Source organism: Spermophilus citellus (assembly GCF_964194105.1).
Source record: "Spermophilus citellus genome assembly, chromosome: 4".
NCBI lineage: Eukaryota > Metazoa > Chordata > Mammalia > Rodentia > Sciuridae > Spermophilus > Spermophilus citellus.
The window spans coordinates 201,583,950-201,598,796 of NC_138185.1; the positions used below are offsets into that span (position 1 = coordinate 201,583,950).

General features: G+C 48.9%; 1 long non-coding RNA gene across 5 annotated transcripts in view; it reads right to left on the minus strand.

Moving 5' to 3' along the window:
* The window catches only part of LOC308647577, a 41,466-nt gene that overhangs the window by 236 nt on the left and 26,383 nt on the right, over nucleotides 1-14,847 (minus strand). The window contains exons 3-8 of one of the 5 annotated variants that reach the window (XR_014021655.1): nucleotides 5,608-5,774; nucleotides 4,670-4,796; nucleotides 4,016-4,107; nucleotides 3,670-3,881; nucleotides 3,082-3,287; nucleotides 1-951 (exon numbers count right to left, since the gene is read on the minus strand). The exon at nucleotides 1-951 is cut by the window's left edge and continues 236 nt beyond it. This is a non-coding gene — a long non-coding RNA (uncharacterized lncRNA). Of the gene's footprint in view, nucleotides 952-1,382; nucleotides 3,288-3,669; nucleotides 3,882-4,015; nucleotides 4,108-4,669; nucleotides 4,797-5,607; nucleotides 5,775-14,847 lie in introns of those variants that run through there. The other 4 variants (XR_014021656.1, XR_014021657.1, XR_014021658.1 and 1 more) reach the window with 4 other exon arrangements.

The following is a 14,847-nucleotide window of genomic DNA, read 5'->3' on the forward strand; positions in this document are numbered from 1 at the left end:
AGAGAGAGAGAGAGAGAGAGAGAGAGAGAATACCTTTTAGACATTAGTAATTAATAAATGAGCTTTGCACTCCCCAAGCATCAATCAGCCAACTGTCCCTGGTCCCCCATCTCCTGCTCCCTTCTTTTCAGTCTCCTCCTCCTTCCCTTGTTATGTTTGGACCTCAGACTCCAGAGCTGGCTGCAAGACTCCAGAACCCCTCCAAACCGCATGCACTAATCCTCCCTAATCCCACTCCCAGGCAGCTCACGCGGCTGCTGTCTGCTCCCGTGAGGAGCCTTTGGTTTCTGCCCATCATAAAGACAGAAGCATCTGGGCCCCGCTGAGAACTATGACACATGACAGCCCCAGAGAGGCCTGGCCCCAGAGAGCGGTTCCTTCTCCTCCCTGGACACACTCATCAGCAAGGGCATTCTGAGCTGGGTGGACTCCGAAGCTGGATTTCCTAATACACAGAGTAACAAGTGCTGCTGAGGTCACCAGCGAAGAGGGACACTCAAAAAAGTGAGGCAGGGGGGGAAAAAAAGGTAGAATGTGATATTTAAACAATGAAAAGGCCATTGTGGGGAAAACCAGAATCTTCATTGGGCTGACTTTTAAATTTGGTTTTTATTGTATTACACATGGAGGAAGGGGCCCCTCGGTCCTTTCCAGCCTGGGCTCCTGAAGGACCCTGCACATCCACACAGAGGGCAAGTTTTCTGGCTAGAGCTTCTGAGGAAGGGGCTCCTCCAGGTGCAATCTGTCAGCAGCCAGGCAAATGGGTGAGGGGGAGAGAGGCTTAAGAGAGCCACCGTGTTCCCAGGAGCTCCGGGCAACTGTTTGTGGCCCCAGGCACTTGGGCCTCTGACTTCAAGATGAGTCTACCTGTGTACACTACGTCCTGTAGGCCTGCATGAATGAGTCAGCCAACTTCAAGGTCATTTTCAATCCAAGTTTGATTCATCGAGCCTATAACCAAAAGGAAATACTTGTGGAAGCCTGTGACTAGGTTGTGATCTGGGCCATCAGGCAAGCTCTCTGGAGGAGGTGAAATTTGAATTGTACCTTGAAAGACCAAGAGATAAGGAGGAACAGAGAGAAAGAAGCCAGGGAGGCCCCATGCCTGTTCTGCTCCACTTTCTCCTTGAATCAGCCTGCAGGAACCCAGGGCTCTGGGTGGGGCCTCAAGAGGAGGCAGAGTCTCTGCTTCTTGCTGGTCTCCCTGAGTGAGTGTCAAGGCCACCTCTGGACCCACTGCGTTAGCCCTGCCTCCTCTAACCTGGCTCTGAGGTCCCCGGTCTTTCTCAGAAGCCCTTAGGCCCGGTCCTCTGGACATCACAGCTCCAGGGCAGATGTCCTCAGGCCTTTGTCCTTACTCCTTTGGGGCTCTCCATCTGGAAGTGTCGCAGAAAGACTTGGAGAGCCTTAAAATACACAGAGCCCAGGCCCCAGATGCAGACTCCAGAATCGGTCCGACCTGGGGCTGAGCTTGGTGAAAGCTCTTCCAGGAATGCAGTGGCCACCAGGATGGGAGACCAGTGGCCACTGTCAGGGAGGGGGAAGTGGGGCAAGAAGGAAAGGGGGTGGACAGTGCTCCAGGAAGAGCCCAGGAGCTGGGCAGGTGGAGAAGGCTCTGCAGAGAGCATATGGTCACGGCAACAGCTGAACTTGCCTGTGTCCCCAGACTCCCAGGCAGGGCCCAGGACAACTGTTCACATCATCCAAGGCAGGAAGGCACAAAAGGCCCCCAAAGAGGGCCTTCTGGTGAGTTGGTGCCTCCGTGAGAGCAGACACTATTGCGTTTGTTCGCCCTTGTCTCCTCAGCACCTGCTACCTAGTAGTTGCTCAGTAACCACCTGTTGCATGAAAGGACTGAGTGAACTAGCACTGCCTGTCCTTTCTGTCACCCTGTAAGGTTCTCTCAGCTGAGGGTTCCTGTTCAGAGCAGAGGTACCCAGGGATGCCGAGGGGAACTCTGGGAAGGGGAAGAAGGGTGTTTGGCCCGAGCTCCTCTCTCATCCTTCCATCTGCTTCCTCTGGGTTCTGGAGTCTGGATATAGGATATGTGTGTTGGGGGAGGTTGCAGCTGGCTCCCCACAGCTGCCCTTCCAAGTTAGAAGGCTAAAGGAGGAAGGAGAGGAGAAAGAGGAGGAGGAGTGGGGTGGGAGAGGAGCCAGCAGAGAACAGAGGCGCGCGCAGGGAGCAGGCCGTGGGCACCAGCAGATTGGAAGGTAATGGTCTGTCCAGAGAGAAAGAGGAGTTCTGGAGGGGGCAGCCACATGGTCATTAGCCCCTCTAAGAGCTCAGCCCTCTGGAGCCTGGGCGTCCGTCTGTAATTCTTGCAAGCATCTTGGCTGATTCATGGGAAATATCCTTGCAGCATCTGCATTGAGTCTCCTAATGCAGAATCCTTGGTGAAGTCCACGGAGGGCCCTGGGCAACAGGAAATTCCTCAAAGAGGTCTCCACCTCAAATACATTAGACACAGGAGCCTCGGTCAGTCCTAGAGTGGTATTGGACGGAGAGGACAGATCCGAGGGAGCATCCCTTTGGTCAGATACAGCTGGAGGCCTGAGTTCTAATCTTGCCCTTAACTACTGGTAACACCCTGTCCTATCAGAAGGCTGAGCCGAGGCTCCGACCCTGGCAGGCACTGTGTCCAGCCTGCTACTCTTCCCTGTATCACACCCACCCCTCCTCCTCTTCTTCCTCTTTCTCCTTCAACACCCCCTTCCTTCCTGGGCTCTCTCCTCTCCCCCATGGACTTCCTTGGGATGCGGCCATGTGAGGGTGGGCTGTGTAGGTGCCCAGACCGCTCTCCTGTGTGTGTGTGTGGGGGATTTAGGAGCACACCTCTGTCTTGGGTAGCCCAGCCCACCTCGCCCAGGCAGAGGGCCGTGTGCAAGTCCTGTGGGATGGGGTGGGAGCGAGACCAGGCTCTGATATTGGAGTTTCGGACCCAATCTGGTTAGCCTCTCCCTCCTAAGAGCCAGCCTCTACCCTGGACACCCCCTCACCTCCCAGGCCACACATCTCTACAGGAGGGACTCAGGGTGGGGTTGGGATGTATGGGGAAAGTCAACACGGCTCTGCACTCACATGCCAAGGGGCAATTTCTCTTCAGGGCACCCCTACCCCGGCAAGGAAGGACCAGGTGTAATGAAGCTCTGACTCTCTCCACAGGGGACTGGGTGGCTTATAGACAACAGGAAGTTCTCGCCATTTTGGAGGCTGGGAAGTCCCAGGTCAGGGTCCTGGCAGACTCAGTGTCTGGCAATGGCCAACTTTCCAGGTCATTGCTGCTTCTTCAGGTGGTAGAAAGGTTGAGAATTCAGTCCTTTGGCCTTATTTTAATCAATTCATTAATTTATTTATTTTGTGGTACTGGGGATTGAACCAGAGGTGCTTGGCCACTAAGCCACTTCTCCAGCCCCTTTTCAAAATTTTGTTTTGCAAGAGCATCTTGCTAGCTTGCCGAGGCTGGCCTATGAACTTGCAATCCTCCTGCCTCAGCCTCCCCAGTCACATCCCTGGGTCCTGCATCTCGGGCCTATTTTATAAGGGTTCTAATCCCACTCATCAGGACTCTGCCCCTGTGACCTAATGACTTTTCAGAAGTCCCCACCTCCTAATACCATCACTTTGGTATTTCAATATACCAATTTTAAGGGACATGAACATACGTACCACAGTATGTGTGATCTTCCTGTTGGTGCCTGTGTTAGAAAGCTGGAAAGGCAGAACAATTGTGTGTGTGTGTGTGTGTGTGTGTGTGTGTGTGCACGAGGTATACTAGTGCAAGTGTGACCATGGCTTGGCTGGGACTGCTTGCACATGCTCACCGCAGCGGATCAGACTGCAGAGTGTATTCACACTCTGTGAGGCTGTATTCTTGTGTCCTAAGCAGGGCGAGAAGAGTTTGCTTTAAAGCCACCTGCACCCGAACCGGAGGGTCTTAGCTCCTGCAGAACCTTCTCCACCTTTCCCCCTTAGGGAAAACAGGCTGCACACTGCCCTTGGCATTTCACCTCACCTGGAACCCCAGGCATGTCTGAGCACCTGCAGACATTTTGCAGTCCCCTGCACCTCTCTCACCTGTGAGGATCTGGAGACCAGAGGCTGGCCCTGGTGGGTGAAGGGAAGGGGACAGGGCCAGATGGAGACCATCAGGCTGAGGTCTAATCTTGAGCCAGATTCTGCCCCACCAGGGAACAGTGCTCCCACCCCCATCAGCTACCACCTCCTCCACAGGAGTAGATACACCAGTGGGGAGGGGACAGGCAGTAAGTACTGAGCAGATTCCCTTCCTGCCCATCCTCAGGCCTTTCCAACCTTCTGCTTACCAAAGGGACAGCCTTCAATCACACCTCAGAAGACAGACCCCAGATATATTCACTGGGACAAGTTGGGTCCCTGCACAGCCCCATTTTCAAGTCGTTGTGGTTTTCTTCTCATTTTGAGATCCCCCCCATTCAGCCTCACCCACATCCTCCACAGGGGGCCGCGTCCCCAGTGCCCAGCACAGAGGCAGCAGTGGGGGTGGAAGATGTATGAGGAGGAGAAAGGCCTTGTTCACCCCTTCTAGCTCCTCTACCCCTTCCCTGCTTCTGCAGGAGATTCACAATCAGTTGGTACATCCAGAAGGGTCTGCAGCTTGGCCTCCCCCGCCCCTTTACACCTCGCCCACCTTCACACAGAGGGTCCAGGTGTGTCCAGGCTCCTGTCTGCAGAGTTTGAGCTCCAAAAGAGAGCACGGACAGGAGTCTAATACTCCCACGCCTTAGGCAAGTCATGAATTCCGTATATTCCTATTCCTGTTTAAAGAGAGAGAGAGAGATTGATTCAAGGGAAGGGAAGGAGGGAGGGAGGAAGGGTGTGGGCTGCCAAGGGTGGAATTTGAGGCCATGCAATGCAATGTATTCCAGCCAGGTGGTACACAGGCCTGTGATCCCAGCAACTCAGGAGGCTGAGGCAGGAGGCTCATAAGTTTGAGGCTAGCCTCAGCAATTTAGGAAGACCCTAAGCTAGTTAGGTAGAGCATTGGTAGAACATCTCTGGGTTCATATTCCAGATCTTGACCTTGGGCTAGTTGCTAACCTCCCTCTGTCTGTGTTCCCATCTTCAAATGGGGAGATAACCATGCTTACTTCACAGGGTGAGGAGGTCTGAATACTTGGCACCCACCAGTGTGTGTAAGTGTGAAGTATCAGGATGTGTGGCTTTTCTGTTACAAAAAAAAAAAAAAAAACAAACCAACAACCAAGATGATCTTAGTGCCTCTCAAATCATCTGCATGCAAGTTCAGCCTGGCTGCCCGGCCCAGACTGGGTACAGATCAGGTGGTGAACCAATCAAAGTCTTTGGAACATGAATGAGGATTGTGTTTGACTCAGCCAGTTCAGTGGGAGTTCCCTAAAGTGCCCTTTCCCCTGGAAGAGGGCAGGAAAGCCCTGTGGTTGGGTGGGGTGGTAACGAAGGAGGTGGCCACTGGCCATCAAAATGAAGCTGGAGGGCTGGACAAGCCCGTGTCACCACCAAATCTGATCCTCCCATTGTACAGCTGGAGAAGACGAGAGTCTTAGCCTCTGGTGAGTATTGAAGACCTTCGAGACTCAGCTTCCTTACCTTTGAAGCAGAGGTAGTAATGGCAGCTCTGCCCAGCGGTTGCGCATGTGCAGGAGGCAGCTAGGGCGGGAAGACGAAGCCCTTGAGAGGTGAGCTCCTGGCCTCAGAAACAACCATGGAGGGGCTGGTGCAGTGGTGCACACCTGTAATCTCAGCGGCTCAGGAGGCTGAGGCAGGAGGATCACAAGTTCCAAGCCAGCCTCAGCCAAAGCGAGGTACTAAGCAACTCAGTAAGACCCAGTCTCGAAATAAAATACAAGTTAGGGCTGGGGATGTGGCTCAGTGATCAACTGTCCCTGAGTTCAATCCCCCATACCAAAACAAAAACAAAAAGAAAATATCGTGGAGGGGCCCAGAGCCTGTCAGGCAAAGTTAGGGGTGGGTCCATGCAGGGGTCTGGCAGGGCCAGGCCAGTTTGCTTGTGTCTGAGTCGGATTGGCCTCTGCCTGGCCTTTCATGAGGGGGCAGGGCAGTCCAGGGCTCCCCCATGGGAGTGTGGGAAAGGATGAGCTGGGTTGTTGAGGCCTCACCTGGAGGCTGGTTTTGCAGCACCTGCCTTGTTCTGTGCCCTTTCCTGAATCATATTAGTGCTGTGTCCCAATTTCTAAGAATGTAGTCTCCTTTGGGGACTAAACTCATCATGGGACTAAAAACTCAATTTGATTCTCTGCTAAAGCCATGTCTTCTGAGGAAACACTGTATGAATGTTGCCATCTGATGTATCTGAATTTGAATCTTGATTCTACCACGCATCGGTCCAACGTTGGACAAGTCTGGCTCTGAGAACCTCAGTTTCTGCATTTGTAAAGCCGGGAAGGGCATCTCTGCTTGCAGGCTCGTTGTGAAGATTAACTGAGTCAGTCATTTCCTTTCACAAATCTTTATTGAGCATCTACCTTCATCAGGCTTTGAAGATGCAGGAATGAATTAAAAATGGAGAGATTGGTGTGTACCCATGTGGCATTCAGGCCAATAGTGACCCCCAAATCTATGCTACCAATTGTGTTGAGTGTTATGCTGGAAAAGAACTTAGGAGGTAAGTGGTTTGAATCCAGTTTTATCCTGGGATTTGAACCCAGAGGCACTTTATCACTGAGCTACATCCCCAGTCCTTTTTATTTTTTATTACGAGACAGGGTCTTGATAAGTTGCCACGGGTCTCACTAAATTTCTGAGGCTGGCCTCAAACTTGCAATCCTCCTGCCTCAGCCTCTGGAGTCACTGGGATTACAGGCATGTACCCCCTGGCCCAACTAGTTTTGTTTGGTGTTTTGTTTTTGTGCTCCTGGGGATTGAACCCAGGGCCTTGTGCATGCTAGGAAGCACTCTACCACTGAGCTCAGTTTTGAAGGATAACTAGCTGTTATTCATTTCATCAAATCTAAATGCTATTGATTATTCACAGTATTTTATTTATTTGTTTATTTATTGGCGATTGCGGATTGAACCCAGGGGTGCTCTACCACTGAACAATATTCCAGCCTTTTTTTTTTTTTTTTAACTTTGAGACAGGGTCCCACCAAATTACCCAGTTCGACCTTGAACTTTCCATCTTCCTGCTTTAGCCTTGAGTTGAGTCGCTAGGATCACGGGCATGCACCACAAACACCCTGTACCACACTATTATTATAGATAATACTGAGAAAGGAAAACTCATCCAATTAACCATGACACAGCGACTTCTTGTATGCAGAAATGTTATTTTGTGCTTTCTGAAAGAGCTCTCTTAGATTTCCTTCAGCCCAGGAAGGGCTTTGTTTTAAATTTCCTATTTAAAACAAAGGACCTGTATCGGCAGAGATGAGAAGAGGGTGGTAAAATCCAAGAGAAATCCACCTTGCCCTGCACAGGCTGGCCTGCTGTGAAGTTCCAGTCTGTGGCCCATGGACTTCTAGGCGCTGGTCCAGTGGAAAGGAAAGACAGGACAAAAGGATCTCGTAGGCTGGCTTGGAAAGAAGGGTGAGAAGGAATCCTGGCTGAGTGGTCATGATGGGCTCAGCTCCTGGTTGAGTAGAATGGCCAGAAGGAGAGCTAAATGCCAAACTGAAGGGCTTGTTCGACAGCCATGATTGTGAAATGCAGCCTGTTGTCAGAAATTTAAAAGGTGCACCTTGCCCAGAAGCAGGGAGCATCCCTCGCTCCCAGATCTTCGTTTCTAAATACCACTCTTCACACAAGGGAACCGGGGCATTGTGGGAAACAGCTAATTCTAGAGCCATCTCAGAGAAAGTACAAGACAAACCTGGACTATCTGGTTGTGCCAGAAAACGAGGATATGCTAAAAATGATGATAATAATAATAATAATAACAACAACAAATAAAATAAACCAGGTGTGGTAGTTCACACCTGTAATCCCAGTTACCCTGGAGGTTAAGAAGGAGGATCACAGGGCTGGGGATGTGGCTCAAGCGGTAGCGCACTCGCCTGGCATGCGTGCGGCCCGGGTTGGGTCCTCAGCACCACATACCAACAAAGATGTTGTGTCCGCCAAGAACTAAAAAATAAATATTAAAAATTCTCTCTCTCCTCTCTCACTCTCTCTTTAAAAAAAAAAAAAAAGGAGGATCACAAGTGCAAGGCCAGTCTTGTCAACTTACTGAGACAGTCTCAAAATAAAAAAGTAAAAAGGACTGGAAATGTAACTCAGGGGGAGAGCACCGCTGGGTTCAATCCCAGGACTGCAAAATAAATTAATTAAATTAAATTTTTAAAGGGCTGTGGTTGTAACTCAGTGGTAGAGTACTTGCCTAGCGTGTTCAAGATCCTGGGCTCGGGCTGGGGTTGTGGGTCAGTGGTGGAGTGCTTGCCTCACATGCATGAGTCCCTGGGTTCAATCATCAGCACCACATTAAAAAAAAATAGATAAATACAAATAAAGTTATATTAAAAAAGAAAGATCCTGGCTCAACTCACAGGACCAAAACCAAACAAACAAATAAATAAAAAATAAATTAGATAAATGGGGAGTTGTCAGTAGGTACAGGAGCCAGCATAACTGGGTTTCCCTGGACAAATTTGGCCTTATTTATATGAAGTAAATAATGAGAATGACAGATTATAACTCAAAGAGTTATATAAGAATCCATGGATTTCTTTTGATTTAAATAAAAGAATGAATAAACAATGTTTGGGGGTCTGGGGATGCAGCTCAGTGGTAGAGCCTTTGCTGAGCATGCTTGAGACCCTAGGTTTCAACCCAGCACCACAAATAAAGAAGAAGAAAAAAATCCATCCAACAACAACAATAAATGGGGAAGGAAAGAAGCTCTTTTTTAATGTAGAATGCAGAAATAATAACAGAATTTTCACACTCTGCTGTCATATATAACAAATTAGAATAAATAAATAAATTTAATTAAAAAAACACCAAAATTTTCAAATCATCATTTAAGGCTGGGCATAGTGGTGCGCGCCTGTAATCCTAGCAGTTCAGGAGGCTGAGGCAGGAGGATCACAAGTTCAAAGCCGCCCTCAGCAATTCAGCAAGGCCCTAAGCAATTTAGTTGAGACCCTGTCTCAAAATATAACAGGCTGGGGTTGTGGCTCAGTGGTAGAGCACTTGCCTTGCATGTGTAAGGCCCTGGGTTCGATCCTCAGTACCACATAAAAAATAAATAAATAAAGGTATTGTGTCTATCTACAACTAAAAATATTAAAATAAAATATAAAAAGGGCTGGGGGTGCTGGGGCCGTAGCTCAAAGGCAGAGCACTTGCCTAGCATGTATGAGGTACTGGGTTCGATCCTTAGCACCACATAAAAATGAAACAAATAAAATAAAGGCATGCTGTCCATGTACCACTACAAAAAAATAAAAATTAAGAAAGGGGGTGGGGAAGTGACTCAGAGGTTAACTGTCCCTGGGTTTAATCCCCAGTACCAAAAATAAATAAAATAATTGTTTGACTATCACCATAATATTAATCATTTCAGGCAAAATTCATCAATGGAGGCTGCAACTACAGGTTGAGCATTCCTAATCTGAAAATCCAGTATCTGAAATGTTCTACCCAAGACCTGAACTTTTTTTTTTTTTTAATATTTTATTTTTTAGTTCTTGGCGGACACAACATCTTTGTTGGTATGTGGTGCTGAGGATCGAACCCGGGCCGCACGCATGCCAGGCGAGCGCGCTACCGCTTGAGCCACATCCCCAGCCCAAGACCTGAACTTTTTGAGTGTTATGTCAGTGTTCAAAAAACTTTGAATTTTGAAGCATGTCAGATTTTGGATTTTCAGATTAGAGATGTTCAGTCAGTAAAGTCAATATGAATATTCCAAAATTCTTAAAACTCCCAAATTTAAAACACTTCTGGTCCCAAGCATTTTGGATAAGGGATATTCAACATGTAATGGGTGATAGGAAACAAGACATTTTCATATCTCGAAATATCTCCCCAAAGAAATCTGCTGATGACAAAGTGAGGAAAATCAAATCTGGATTCTGAGAAAAGTAGCAAACATGGAGTGATCCAAGTTCATACCAGTAATGGGACAATAAGGTGTCCCTCCATGGGATGCCCTGAGATGGCCACGACAGCATCTGTGTGCTATCCCTGACCCCCAAATCTACAGGACCTGAATCTAACCAAGCAGGAACACTAGACAGACCCACGTGAAGTATATTCCTCAAAATCAGTGGTCTGTCCCCTAAAGAAATTTCAAGGTCATGAAAGACAAGGAAGGACTGAATAGTACTAGACTAAAGGATATCGAAGAGACATGGCAACTAAATACAACATGTAGGCTTGCACTGGGCACTAGACCAGAGAAAGTTTCTTCTTTTACTATAAAGGAATTTAGTAGGACAGTTGGAGGCATTTGAAAAATGTCTGTGGGCTGGGGTTGTGGCTCAGTGGAAGAGCACTTGCCTAGCATGTGTGAGGCACTGGGTTCGATTCTCAGCACCACATACAAATATATGAATAAAAGAAAAGTCCACTGATGTTTTTTTTAAAAAAAAAAAAGAAAGAAAAATGTCTGTACATCAGACAATAGAACAGTAGCCATTCTAATTTTCTGATTTGGATAAACATACTGTGGTTATTATGTAAGTGAATGACCTTGTTTTTTTTTTTTTTTAGAAATGCACATAGAAATATTTAAGGATAAAGAGACATATATGTCACCTACTCTCAATCAGTTCAGAAAAAAAAAAGTAAGTGTACACACCTACTTCCTGTACATATAAAGAGAAAAGGTTGATTAAAAAGAGAGAAAAGAGGAGGAGAGTGGCTCAGTGGTAGACTGCTTGCCTAGCATGCATGAGGGCCTGGGTTCAATCTTCAGCACTGAAAAAATAAAGAGAGAGAGAGAGAGAGAGAGAGAGAGAGAGAAGAGGGAGATGGATAAAATGGTAATATGTTAAAACTGTTTAAGAATCAACTCTCAAAGGGAAAAAGTCCAGATACCAATTTCTGGGGTGCTCTTGTCCACGGCCAATTTCACACTGGCATGGCAAATCCTGAAGAGGGAGTTGGGAAGGAACCCAGCAACCAGCGCAAACGCAAGCAGGGTAAAAGGCTAACGTTCAGGGAAAACAAGCAAAGGGAAGACGGGGATTATTTGTATGATTTTTTTTTGCAACTTTTATGTATTCTGACATTATTTCAAAATCGACAGTTTAGTGTTTCATAAGTAACTTACAGTGAAGGAGTTATAGTAACTGAACTTGGGAAGAGAGTGCATGGCCCCTTCAGGTAGAGGTAATCCATTGTGTGCAGAAGCCTTGTGGATGGAGAAAGCACAATTCCCACCACCCCCGGGGGGTAGGTGGGCAGTGGCACACGCCTGTAATTCCAGCCGCTCAGGAGGCTGAGGCAGGAGGATTCCAAGTTCAGAGCTATCCTCAGTAATTCAGCCAGGCCCTAAGCAACTCAGTGGGACCCTGTCTCTAAAAAAGATACAAAATAGGGCTGGGGATGTGGCTCAATGGTTAAGCACCCCTGAGTTCAATCCCTGGTGCCCAAAAAAAGAAAGACTGAGTAGCTAGGGCCTAGACATGCAAAGTGAGCCGAGAGGTGGGCAGGGGCCAGGACCAGGAGGTCTGTAGGCCCAGCCAGGACTTGGGTCCTTGTGCCCAGAGCAGAGGGAGCCATCCCACCCGTCTAAGCAGTGGGTGAGGAATGTGACCTTATTGGCCTTCATCCCTCTGAAACCTGCGCTCCCTTAGTAAACTGGGGAGTGGGACATTACTGCTACCTTTTCTGGATGACTCTACCCTCACATCCCCCAGGGGTCTTTTTGCTCAATTGGAGTTGAGAGGAGTTGGCGTGGACAGGGCCCAGCACCCCGCACAGGCTGCTAGTGAGTTCTGATAACCCAGGCCAGTCCCACCTTCTCCCCTCAGACTTATTGGAGGCCTCCCCTCTCCACCAGCCTCCTGCAGCCTGACTTGAATACCTCTCACTTTGAAAGTCCAGAGCCCTGTGGGACTGGAGTGGGCTGAGTTCAAGGTGGAATGAATGGGCTGTTTGAAGGGTTCTCCCTGGGCAACCTCCAGGCTTGGGACAGTCTGAGTGGTTGTGGGCTTCCTTTTTTCCAGATGAATCAGTCTGTGTGTCTAGGACTGGTGAGCTGTCCCCTGACATGTGGGGCCCCTGCATAACAGTGTGTCACCCAGGTCCTCCTGTGTGGATACCCTGAACCTGGCCTCCAGGAACTGGCGTTAGCTATGTGCCACCAGCTCCTCAGATCTGTCACCATGCAGTCCATGTCCCACCCATGAGCAGCACCGCGAGCGGGCACACTGTTCTGTCTACCCTGCAAGAGAGCAAACAGAGGCTGGAAAGGCTTCCAGGCATATCTGAGTTTGCAGAGCTGACCCAAAGATTCAACCCTGTTCAACCTTGACCTCCCCAGCCTGCACTTCCCACAACCCCACCCTTCCTCTGTCTGGTGGCCCCTGTGCCACTGTCTCTTGGCTTGGGCATCAGCATCCAGGCCCTATGGACAAGAATACTGAGGGCCCTGCTGTACAGGAAGGGGTTAACTGGGATGCCCTCAGCAAGCTCTGGTTTGATGGAGGCCAGTTGCCATGGCAACAGAAGGTTTGAGGATAAGGGAGGCCAGCAGGATCTTCTGAATCACTAGATGTACAGCCCCTATGCTGATTCTGTGGTGAAACCCTCCTGGGATCGTCTGGGACTCCACATAACCACCAGCTGTGCTGGGCAGGGCTGAGGGCAGGGGTTCCCTGAATCAGCAGAGGCCAGACAGCCTGGGCTCTGCTGCAGTCTCTCCCCCAGGCAGCTTCAGCCAGCTCTGCCCAGGGTGCCTTTTCCACCAGGAAGTTCCCAGGGCTCCTGCTTTTAGCTCAGAGCCACCTGGACTAGGCGAAACCAGGAAAGAGCAAAGATTTGGGTCCAAAAGAAGTCGATCCATCTTTCCTTGATTTATTCACTTGCTAGATATCCACTGCTCGCTGACACTACAACAGTCACTGTGTTAGGTTCTGTGATGGGGTTACAGCCACGAGTCGGACTTGCTTTGCTCTCATGAAGCTTCCCTTCCAGTGGGTAAGAAGTCCCCAGCAAGCCCCTACTTTGGGCAAATCCCAGCAGCTCAGGAGGCTGAGGCAGGAGAATCGAGAGCTCAGAGCCATCCTCAGCAATTTAGTGAGGACCAAAGCAACTCAGTGAGACCCCTGTCTCTAAATAAAATACAAAAAAGGGCTGAGATGTGGCTTGAGCACCTCTGGGTTCAATCCCCAGTACCAAAAAGAAAGAAAGAAATATTGCCCACCTTGCAGGGATGCTGTGTAGATGACAAATTTGAAGCATTTACCTGAACGCCCAGCACATAGTAGGACCAAACGTGCAGTGATGATATTGATGCCCAGAGGCTTCTCGCCTTTCACTCTAGCATCAGAAGCTCCAGGAGATGATAAAACATGAAAAGGGGCTCCAGGTTGTGGTCCCTGCAGGTTACTTTGAGCCACATCTCAACACTGACCCCCTTAGCAGACCCCACTCTTCCATCTTTGTGCAGGTGAACTTGGCCTCAGTTTACCCATCTATAGTGCAGGGGTGACCCTCTAACACTTATAGGAGGCAATGTAGCTTAATGGCTGGTCAGTTCCAAAGTGGATTCTTGACCACTCTGTTCCACCATCTCGGCCACCCTAGGTCAGAAGAGACCCAGGCCCCTGATGATAAGACCCCATGCTGGCCACCCACTCCTGCCCAAATTGCTTTTAGCTTATAACAGGGATCCCAGAAGCAATCAATCTGATTCAAGTTTGATTGCCTAAGCTGAACTACCCTAGCCCAAGGACTAATGCCTATACAGGACTCTGTCCCCCCCGCCCCCTCCCTGCTCATCTTGTCCCTGATCAGCCTGGAGCTGGTGTGCCTTGGAGGATGAAGCAAGCTCACTAGTCTTGGTGAGAAAAAACTTGAGTCAGTGACCCTGTTTCATGGAGGGACTCTTTAGCTCAGAGCCACCTGGACAAGGTCAGCTCAGAAATGATTCTACCACAGCCCACCACTAGGCAGGAAGACCAGCTAGGGGTGTGAGCTGATTACAAATAGGAGCAACGTGCAAAACAAACCCACACAAGGAAATCAGCAAAGAAGGAGAAACCCACCTAAGAATTTCATATTGCATATTTCAAAAACTGAAAGATGGCTGGGGATGTGGCTCAAGCGGTGGCGCGCTCGCCTGGCATGCATGCGGCCTGGGTTCGATCCTCAGCACCACATACCAACAAAGATGTTGTGTCCGCCGAGAACTAAAAAATAAATATTAAAAATTCTCTCTCTCTCTCTCTCTCCTCTCTCACTCTCTCTTTAAAAAAAAAAAAAAAAACTGAAAGATTTCAAAGTGGTCATCTTGGAATCATGCAAAGTGTTGAAGGGCTCCCTCACATTTATTTGTAGCTTATATTTGATTATATTTTTGCACTTCTCCTTGGGGTGGAGATGCCCAATCTTTTCAGAGCTTAATGCCTCTAAAAGTCTTAATCAAGGCCTGGGAAATGGAAGTGGGGCTCACAGTCGGTGGGCTCCCCTCAAGTCTGTTCTGCATGACAGCTCTCTCCCTTGGAGGGTGAGGAGGGAAGATGTTTTTCCTCTCACTTCAGACTCACTCCAAAGGAGGCCAGATTAAGCCTGGTTGGAGGTGATATTAATGAGTTATCCAGGATTTTCTTCTCTCCCCAATCTTGAATTTTCTTCTCCTCCGTTGGGTGTCAGAATACACGTTTATACCAGGACAGAGCTCGCAGAGCAGCACAGGGC